General features: G+C 35.5%; 1 pseudogene; it reads left to right on the top strand.

Annotated features, from left to right (window-relative positions):
- The first annotated feature begins 1,725 nt into the window (after window positions 1-1,725).
- Window positions 1,726-4,365, top strand: LOC146905174 (heat shock cognate 70 kDa protein pseudogene; annotated as a pseudogene).
- Window positions 4,366-11,478: the final 7,113 nt, after the last annotated feature.

The following is an 11,478-nucleotide window of genomic DNA, read 5'->3' as shown; positions in this document are numbered from 1 at the left end:
GCAATGTTGTTGATACAGATATCTAATTTATAGACATATTTTGTGGGGTAGTTTAGACATTATTATTTTATTTTATGCATATTAGATAATTCTGAACTAAAATAAAACTTTTGGACAAACATTAAAATGCGATTAAAGTGCATTATTTTCTATTGAATGTATTGATGTGCTGACCTGCATTTTTTTGTAGACACAAAAAAAAACTCATTTAAAGTACATATTAATGTACGGATTCTCACAAACCAAAGACGAACGATTCGAACCCTGATATTCCAACTTTCTTTGGAAGGGGATACATCTGAAACCAAGTCGATCTTTGGGCCCATTTTGATTTGATAGAGAGATACGAAGTTGACACAAAGAAAAAAAAAATCGAAAAACAACTGACATTTTCTTGATATACTTTTTAGTCCAATAAAAATAGTCGATATTAGTTTACGTATCCAACATTAACAAAATAATCTTATTTTTTTGGTGCCAATAAAAATGGTTCTATTTCCTTAAAAAAAATGGTTCTATTTGAAAGTAACTAATGCACCAATTCAATTTAGAAAAAAAACTTAGGTACAATTTCTTAGGTGCTTTTCGTATGGTTCTTAACTAAATTCACTTTGATTTTCTTAAATTCATAATTTTCTCAGAGTTTATTATATCCAAAAAATTTGTAGTTTTAGTTAAGAACCATACCAAAAGCACCAAAGGAATTGTACCTAAGTTTTCCGCGGGCTTCTTCGATTTGTAGTAAAAAAATCATTTTTTTCTAAGAATGTCTAACAAACTTGTTGCCGTCACAAAAAATTAAAATATTCAATCCATTTAATGTCATTATTAATAAAATCTTAAACAACCATTATAAGATGACTATTTATTCTCAATCTCCATTTATAATTGAATTAACATATTTTTTATAATATAAATTATAATATAAATGATATATATGGTTACAAATATAAATATAGAAAGTTATTAAAATCCAAATGCTTGAGAATGTTTGGTTTCTCAAGAGTGTTTTTCAAGAGTGCCACGTGTCAATGCCATATTGAAACTTGAAAAAAGGGTCGTAAATTTATATAATATAGATATAGATTTTGCTGATTTAAAAAAAAGGCTAAAAATAGGAGTACAAAAAAACACTTTTTTTAACACCTTTTTTTTTTTTACGAAATACCTTTAACACTCTATAATATTTGTTTTTTAATTGGATAAAATCTACATAGACTAGTCACATTATATGGGATCCACTTTCAAAATAGAGACCCACATTAATTTAACAAAATAAAAGTGTCCTATCCGAAAGAGTGTTTCTAGTACTTCATGGCACTCCTTTTACCAAAATATTTAATAACGATTCTCCTGCCAAGAAAACAAACCGTTTTGCTTGTAAACTTTTTTTTCCACCTCAAAGTATGTCTTATTAAAAACTCATTTGCTTTTTCAAAAATAAAATCAAAACCGTTGTGAGTGTATGTAACCAATTATGAGTGAGAAGTGAGAAGTCACGAAATTAACACACTTGTAAATTGAATTTGATAGTGAAAAATCATAGGTAGGAAAATATAATTAATTTCTTTTTATGGAATCAAGATACATACATGTATACTAGTACAGTACATGCATAAAAACCAACCAACCCAAAGTATTAAACAAAGTGCTATTTCTCTTCCTTATATCTCAATTCAGATACTCTCTCTAAAACAGTTTTCAATCACTTCAAGTTCAAACAGAATGGCAAAAAAATTCAAGGGTCCAGCGATTGGAATTGACCTTGGAACAACCTATTCATGTGTAGCAGTTTGGCAGGACCAAAACAATAGAGCAGAAATTATTCATAATGATCAAGGCAACAGAACTACACCTTCTTTTGTTGCTTTTACTGATGATAAAAGGCTGATTGGTGATGCTGCAAAAAATCAGGCTGCTTCAAACCCAATCAACACTATCTTTGGTAGTTTATTTCTTCATATCTTCCTGCATAGTTTATATTAGTAATTTTAATTTATATTTATTCATTTTTTTTTTCTAACTCCATACTAGTTTACATTTGTAATATGTAGTTATTTTTATTTATTTCTATGCTTTCATTAGAACAAAAGAATTTATATATTACCACCACTTATATTGTTGCAGATGCAAAGAGGTTAATTGGAAGGAAATATAGTGATTCTGTCATTCAGAATGACATAAAGTTGTGGCCTTTTAAGGTTGTTGCTGGCAATGATGACAAACCTGAGATCATTGTTAAGTATAAGGGTGAGGAAAAGCGCCTTTGTGCTGAGGAAATCTCATCTATGGTCCTCATGAGGATGCGTGAGATTGCAGAGAAATTTTTGGATTCACCAGTTAAAAATGCAGTAATTACTGTGCCAGCTTATTTCAATGATTCTCAGAGAAAAGCCACAATAGATGCTGGTACCATTGCTGGCCTCAATGTAATGCGGATAATCAATGAGCCAACTGCAGCTGCTCTTGCATATGGCCTTCAAAAGAGAGCTAATTGTGTTGAAGAGAGAAAAATTTTCATATTTGATCTTGGTGGTGGAACTTTTGATGTTTCTCTTCTCACAATTAAGAATAATCTCTTTGAAGTCAAGGCCACTTCTGGAGACACACACTTCGGAGGAGAGGACTTTGATAACAGAATGGTGAAACACTTTGTTATGGAGTTCAAGAGGAAGTATATGAAGGACATTAGTGAGAGCCCGAGGGCTCTTAGAAGGTTAAGAACGGCCTGCGAGAGGACAAAAAGGACACTTTCATTTGATACAAATGCGACAATCGACATAGATTCCTTATTTGAGGGTATTGATTTCCATTTATCAATCACTCGGGCCAAGTTTGAGCAACTGAACGTGGACCTGTTTAAAAGGTGTATATGGAGATTGTTGAAAGTTGTCTCAGTGATGCTAAGATCAACAAGAGTAGTGTGGATGATGTTGTCCTTGTTGGCGGTTCTTCTAGGATTCCCAAAGTGCAGCAACTATTAGAAGACTTTTTCAATAGTAAGGACCTTTGCGTGAGCATCAATCCTGATGAGGCTGTTGCCTATGGCACAGCAGTTCAAGCTGCTTTGCTTTGTGAAGCCACTGAGAAATCTCTAAACTTAGTTTTGCGAGATATCACCCCATTGTCTTTAGGTATGGCAGTAAGAAGCAAGGTTATCAAAATCGGGACTTTACTTCAAGTCGAAAGTGAGTAGCAAAATCGGGACTCGTAAAATCGCAATCAAAATCGAAGGATTTTACTCAAGGACTTTTGTAGAATCGATATAGGATAGCAAAGTCGGGACTCGTAAAATCGCAATCAAAATCGAGGATTCTACCAAAACAAAAATAATGTTAAATATATGTTATATATTGCATATAGTCATAAATGACTAAAGTTCAAAATCCACAAAATACATATACATAAATGTGGGGGGAAGTGAAAGAACGAAAAAAATTTGCCTTTTGGGTATTTATAGAAAGGGTCATGGATTCAAATCGGGTAAATTTACGAACCGGGTCAAAAATTGACCCTTATCAAAAAAATCAACAAAATCCTTCAAAATCCATCGATTTTGAATGGATTTCACGATTTTGTGCGATTTTGTGCGACTTTGATAGGATTTTGCCTGTTTTTGGGACTTTGTTATGAATTTGAGTCGTTGAAGCTACGCAAAGTCGCAAAAACCAGGATTTTGGGACTTAAGTCGCGTTTTTGATAACAATGGTAAGAAGAAATCTTATGAGTGTGGTGATTCATAGAAACACGCCCATTCCTGTGAAGAAAACAAAAAATTATTATAAAACCAAAGATTACTCATCATCTATGTCGGTTAGGGTTTATGAGGGCGAGAGATTGAAAGCCAGCGAGAACAACTTGTTGGGTAAGTTTAAAGTCTCAATTCCTCCTGCTCCTCGGGGCCAAATTCCTGTCGAAGTATGCTTTTCCATAGATTTTGATGGTATTTTAAACGTATCTGCTAAGGAAGATACCTGTGGGAATAGACAAGATATTACAATAACGAATGAAAATGGAAGTCTTTCAACTGAAGAAATTGAGAGAATGATCCAAGAAGCTGAGAATTTCAAAGATGAAGACATGAAGTTCAAGAAGAAAGTTAAAGCAATGAATGACTTGGATGATTATCTTTACAACATGAGAAAAGTAATGAAGGATGATAGTGTTAGTTCCATGCTTACTTCAATAGAAAGAATGAAGATCAACTCTGCAATGATAAAGGGAAAGAAATTGATTGATGAAAAACAGCATCAAGAAGCATTTGTGTTTGTGGACTTTCTGAGGGAGCTTGAGAGCATATTTGAATCATCTTTGAAGAAGATCAATAAAGGTTACTCTGAGGAAAGTGATTCCGATTCTTACTGATCAATTTTTAGTTATTTCATTTCTGTTTTTTATGAATTTCAGCCTCCTCATGTATACTGTTGGAGCTTTTGTTTTGCTTCTTTGATTTTGAAAGAATATGAGATTTTGGGTTTGTTTCTATTAACTTCCTTTCTCCAAAGTACTAGCCGATTTCCGATTGAGTATGAAATACACTGAAATCTTTAAAATAGTAGAATGTTAACCATTTTAATTAACGATTTACCTTTCAAAATTGGGAACTTTATGTTCAGGGAACCATTATTTTACAGAACCAAACCATCATTACTTTTACCCTTTAGCATGTTTGTGCAAGTTTTGTAATCAAAATGTTTTTTCTTTGCGCACAACGTTTATGATACCTCTTCAAGGAAATGTTATCTAATATAACAAGCAATTGCAGGAATTGGATACAAATATTTACAAGAAAGGTAATCAGTGAAGTTAAGCTTAACCATTTTCTATGAGACTATGACTTCAAAAAACACAATTAGGTGATAGAAATTTCAATATAGAACATTGAAATTTATGACAATGGCGCTGATCTGAATTGAGGAGCTTAATATTTGTTTCTGAGCTCAGCCACATGTTGTGACTTCTAATTTCTAAATGCTCACATATAAATACTTGTTGTTCTTGACAAAAAAAAAAAACAAAAGTGTAGACCATGATTTTCGGGTGTCAATCCATTGATTGATTTTGAACCCTCAATCGTTTGGACTTTCTTGATTTTTCGTGGGAAGGGAAAATGAGTTAAACCCTTATTCGTGGGAACCTCTTTCTAACTTTATTTTTATTTGAAAATTTATTGCTTAAAGTCTAAGTGAAAGAATGGAGGGAGAAGAAGTAAGAGCTTTTATTATTTTTATTTGATCGATTTGAAAGGAATAAAGCCTTTGCCTAGGTACCCTTAAAAGGGATCAAAACCGCCGTAGTTCTCTATTATAAAAAATGTTTTTGTGGGTTAGGTTGATTTTAATTTGATTTTGAAAATGGTTTTGAGAAGGGTTGCGAGACCTCAAGGTATAGAAGAATAAAATAGAAGTGAGGTTGTTTCATTTTATTTGAGAAATTTAGTCTAAGTTTAATTAAAGTTCATTTAGGAATTTGATTAAGAAAATAAAGGGAAAACCACTTGGATTTGGATCCAAGGTTTATTAAGAAAATGGTTTGACTTTTGCTTATTTGATTTTTTGAGATAAAAAGGTTTTACTAAACTAACGGTAAACTAACGTGACGATGCGAAAAATAAAGCAAGCATAAAGCGAAGAATGAAATGGTGTAGTGTCGGTGCTTGTGTCGGTGTGTGCAATTACTACGCTATTACATACCCTTCCTAAATGCAAAGCCCACAATAAATTACATCATTCCCCTAATTATACACACTAAATATTATGGGGCTTTGCAATAGGAAAAAAAATATGAATAGTTACCAAAATGAAAGCAATCATGATATAATGAGATAAAGAGAAAATTAAAAGCATCATATACTAAAATGAAATGCAATAATGTTGAGGAAATTCTAGCAAAGCATGAATTAAAGCAAGATGCACATATAAAAAATGCACAAGACATTTAAAAAATGCATGATATAAAGCTTTAAAGCCAAGAATAAAAAATAAAATAAAATATGGAAATCAAAGTTTTTAAAGTGGATGAGACAATATTAAATAGAAAGAAATAAAAATGTATGAAAGAAATTTGAAATATGGAATTATGAAATATGGTAATAAAGTAAAAATATAACATCAACAGTAAAAACAGTAAATAAAAAGATAAAATAAACACATATATTTTTTGGAAATTTTTTAGAGAAATTTTGGATGAAACAGGGGTGTAAATAACATAACAGGGGGGTTCTAGTAGTAAAAACATAGAGAAAATTAACACTGGGCCTTCACTTGATCCATTGGCTTGGGATTTGATCCTGGCCGTAGGATTGTTTGATCATAAGGCTAAAAATGAGCATGTACAGCAAGCAAATGATAAGTAAAACCACATAATATATGGTGTGCTTCAGGAACCGTCAGATCGATCAGAATGATAGATCTGACGATTCACACCAAAGGAACATTCAACCACACATTAAAACATAGTAATAAAACTGATTATGAACCGTTGGATAGAGAGAGAGAAGACGGATCTGAGGGTTTAAAGAGAAAGAAGAGAACTAAGGGAGACCGGTCCGGTTCAGATGAACCAGACCGGTTCGCAACCTTTATAAAAGGGCCAGGGGCCGGTTTGTTTTCATAATTCATCTCTCTTTCTCTCTCTAAGTCCCAAAATGCTCCAACTTCTCTCTAAAATTGTTTCACCGGAGAAGAAGGTGGAGACAGTGGTCGGAAGTCCTCTGACGCGGTGGTCCGCCGTAGCGCCGCCGCGTCGGAGTTGTGTTCTTACTTTTTTTTTTAAAATTTTTATACCAGTACAACCGTCTCTACCTCCTCTGCTTAGATCTCACCATAAATTTTTGAAACAGGTAACAAATAAGCCTAGATCTAGATTAATAGATTCGAGAAATTTTTTTTTTTGAAACAAAGCATGGAAACGAATTAGAGGAGGGAGAGGAAGATTACCTCTTCAGATCAACGTTGGCTTGCAAAGGACAGAAAACAAGTTGCTGCTTCCGATTCCTTTTGTTCCAGCTTTTATCCCGTAATGAATCTGCTCGCGCGTGGTTTACCCTAGAAAGAAAGAGACGATCGTATGTTGTTGTTCTTTGAGTTTGAAAATGAATTGTTGTTGGCAAGATGAGTGAATCGATCTGGATTTTTGAGTGTGTATACTGCTATAAGGTGATCCGAAAATGATGAATATGTTTGAGTTTATGTGCGTGTATGAAGATCTCAAAAGAAATGGTGATGAATTGAGGTTTCTGGAATAAAGTTCATGAGTTCATATGAACATTCAAGTGAATGTTCATCTTGTTCTTCACTAATTTCGGTTTTGATCTGAAATGGGGAGAGAGAGAATATTTTATGTGTTTCTGTGAGACTGTCAAATTCTGACGCGTGTGAACAGTGATTGGGCGTCTCTGCTGCAATTAATGCAGTGGTATTTATACTGCTGAACTAGGGTTTTGGACTCTGAGAACAATGACGAAAATGCCCTTAATTGACTCTGATGAAAAATGCCAGCACACCAAAATGAAGATTGGGGACCAAGTTTCCCACAGGACCAATAAGGACAGGACACATGGACAACTAGATGGACCCAAGGACTTAAACAAAAATTAAAAGAAATAATAATGAATGATAAAAAAGCAATAAAACAGGTGTGAGTTTTAACTCACGTGACCTTTAATAAAAAAATATTTAAATAATAATAATAATAAAATTAATAATAATAATAAAAGGATAATAAGACCAAAAACTTTATCTTAAATGAGGTATTTTAAAATACCTCTCTGCCGAAATTTTGACTGAAATGTCTAAAATATCGCGGCGTTTTAAAGTGCGAACAAAATTCTTTTAAAGCGGTTTAAGAACAGACAAAGGGGAAATTTTGAATTAAAAGCCTTTCTTAGAGGAAACTAAAATAAAGAATAGGACGTTAAATATTTGAAAAGGGCGCATAAAATATTTTAAAATACTGACGCGCAAAATGATTTAAAAATACAAAGAACTTGGACAAAAAGGAATTTCACTTTAAACTGTAAAATAAAGCCTCAAAAGATTTTAAAAGACGACTAAATGACTTTAAATAATTAAAGCGAAAAAGAGTTTGAGACGTTTTAAAAATACGACTAGTAAAAGAAATAACTGGTCCAAAATTGGGGTATGACAGATGCCCCTATTTAAGTTTCTTCGTCACGAAGATTTGAAAGAAGACTTTTAAATCGATGGGTCGAAGAGACTTAAAAACTTAAGTACACCACTTTTGGACCAGTCAAGATGCTAAGAGTGCGATGCTCATGAGTATTATGGTATGCATGCGTGCAATGTAGTTATGAATGCAATGACGACAAACATATACCGACTGGGGAACAAAGGCTGATAAGTAACACTGGGGAGATAAAGCCTGTCTAATACCAACTGACGCGGTAAAGACGAAAATACAGATGATAAAGCTCGTCAGAATGTAAAGCTTGAACAGACGGTAAAGCTTGGACGGAAGATAAAGCTCAGACAACAAATAAAGCTTAAGACGGGAAGTAAAACTTGAGACAGAAACTAAAGCTTGAGATAGAAAGTAAAGCTTGTCTATTACCAACAGCCCGTGGTAGAGACGAAAATAGGGAAGATAAAGCTTGAGCAGAAGATAAAGCTCAGACGGAAAATAAAGCTTAGGACGGGAAGTAAAGCTTGAGACGGAAAGTAAAGCTTGAGGCGAAAATAAAGCATGAGACGGACAATAAAGCTTGAGACTGACAATAAAGCTTGTCTATTACCAACAGCACGTGGTAAATGACGAAAGTGCAGAAGGTAAAGCTTGAACTGAAGATAAAGCTTAGACGGAAAGCTTGAGACAGAAAATAAGGCTTAGAACAGAAAGTAAAGCTTCACTATTACCAACAGCCCGTGGTAAATGATGAAAGTGCGGAAGATAAAGCTTGTCTATTACCAACTGCCCGTGGTAACGACGATCAAACAGAAGATAAAGCTTGTCTATTACCAACTGCTCGTGGTAAACAAACTGATTAATATTGGTAAAGTGATTATCTGATATTAAACACTTTGAGATTGACATCTTGTGTATTGGAGTAGGACGCAGGAAAATAATGCAACTATGCATGAATGATATTTGTATGCGTGATATGTATGTATGAATGAATGGATGCGTATGAGACTTATATGACAGTTTAACAGAAAGATTGTTGAGACGACATTGGGCAGGTCTAAAGAAAGTGACCCGACATCAGGTTACAAGTATCCAACACCCTTCATTGGGGATAACATCACTGGGGATGAACCAAAACAAAAGCCGGGGTACACCCCTTCAAACAAATTATTGGCAGAAATCGACATTTCTCGACCGAGGCACCTTCTCAAATTCATGCTCCACATAGTCATTGCTTTCTTTTGTATGTATTTTTTCAAATCTTTTGAAATCCCTAACTTTTTCCTGGATTGCCCTTTCGGGTTTTCAATCCACCGGGAATATATTCTTTTTTTTTGCATTTTTCATGTCCTTAATTTTTGCCTGGACCGCCCTTTCGGGTTTTCGATCCACCAGGACGCTCATTCTTGCCTAAGTCGCCCTTTCGGGTTTTCAACTTAGCGAGCTTTTCTTTTTTCTCTGTTTTTTTTTAGTAATGACTATGTCGATTTGTTGTATCTACCTGCTTTTTAGACCGAATGTTGACACATGCTTCCATGATACATAATTGTAAAGATAATATGTTTGTCATTTTGTTTTTTTTTCCAAAGAAAACGCAAAAGTTTTAAAAAGGTTTTTCAAAGTTTTTGTTTCAAGTACTAATATTAAAAATGGAAGAAACTTTGCACATAGAATAAACAAGAATTCCAAATAAAAGCACAGGCTCAAATTAATGTATTAGAAATGGTAACCGGCCAAAGGCATGGCACCACGGATTACAAAATTTGGAAAATGGTAATTAATATATGGAAGGTACATTGAACACGATAACCGCTATATTCCCTAACAACTTTGAAATCCCCTGCTATGATGCTCTGATATCGGAGAACTTCTGACAGCTAAGGTGCCCCAAGTGAGTGATGCTTAGTCTGATGCAGTTACTTGTCATAAACCCTTAACTTTTGCATAGATCGCCCTTTCGGGTTTTCAATCTATCAGGGTAAACATTCTTTTCTTTTCTCTTTTTTTGTTTTTTTTGTTTTTTTTTTGTGTCTCTAATTTTTGCATGGACCGCCCTTTCGGGTTTTCAATCCATCGAGACGCTCATTTTTGGTTTAGGCCGCCCTTTCAGGTTTTCAACCTACCGAGCTGCTCACTTTTGGTTTAGGCCGCCCTTTCGAGTTTTCGACCTACCGAGCTATTCTTTTATATATTCTAGACAAAGTATTTCTTGACTGCATCAGAATTCACAGGACGAGGTAACTCTTCTCCATCCATATTTGTAAGAATCAAAGCACCACCCGAGAAAGCTTTCTTAACAACATAGGGACCTTCATAGTTAGGTGTCCATTTTCCCCTTGGGTCTGGTTGAAAAGACTTGATACTCTTGACCACAAGGTCTCCTTCTTTAAATTTGCGGGGACGCACCCTGTAACACCCACGTCGTGGCTTTCGATATCCCGCTAGGTGGATACGAAAGGTTCCCGACCTAAGGGGAACGGTTTAAGCCGCAAGGGACCCCCACGACAATAGTAGGAACTGAAACACATCGGAATGAGAGGGATCCGGAGGCCGTGTAGGTATGGGACTACATGGTTGAAGGAAGGCTTATAAGAATTGTTAGGTACTACCCATATCAACAAGATGCATCTTCTTTTCGGGAGCTCAATCCATAGGAACTCCACAGTTAAGCGTGCTTGGCTTGGAGTAGTACTAGGATGGGTGACCTACCGGGAAGTTTCCTGGTAAGCATGTGAGTGAGGACAAAGCATGCTGAAAAGACTCGTGTTGGTTTGTGGGGTTAGTCGGCAATCCTGTAAGCAGTCTGGGATGTTACACTTGGTATTAGAGCAGACCTCTCCCAGTATGGTGTGGTTCGGGGACGAACCAGGCGGAAGCTGGTGGGCATGTAACACCCACGTCGTGGCTTTCGATATCCCGCTAGGTGGATACGAAAGGTTCCCGACCTAAGGGGAACGGTTTAAGCCGCAAGGGACCCCCACGACAATAGTAGGAACCGAAACACATCGGAATGAGAGGGATCCGGAGGCCGTGTAGGTATGGGACTACATGGTTGAAGGAAGGCTTATAAGAATTGTTAGGTACTACCCATATCAACAAGATGCATCTTCTTTTCGGGAGCTCAATCCATAGGAACTCCACAGTTAAGCGTGCTTGGCTTGGAGTAGTACTAGGATGGGTGACCTACCGGGAAGTTTCCCGGTAAGCATGTGAGTGAGGACAAAGCATGCTGAAAAGACTCGTGTTGGTTTGTGGGGTTAGTCGGCAATCCTGTAAGCAGTCTGGGATGTTACACACCCTTTTGTCAAATGCCTGTTTCATTCTTAACTGATATAG

The sequence above is a fragment of the Medicago sativa genome, chromosome 7 (genome assembly GCF_051527215.1).
Source record: "Medicago sativa cultivar Bolivia chromosome 7, Bolivia_mono, whole genome shotgun sequence".
NCBI classification, from domain to species: domain Eukaryota; kingdom Viridiplantae; phylum Streptophyta; class Magnoliopsida; order Fabales; family Fabaceae; genus Medicago; species Medicago sativa.
This window is presented reverse-complemented; position numbering and strand designations above follow the sequence as displayed.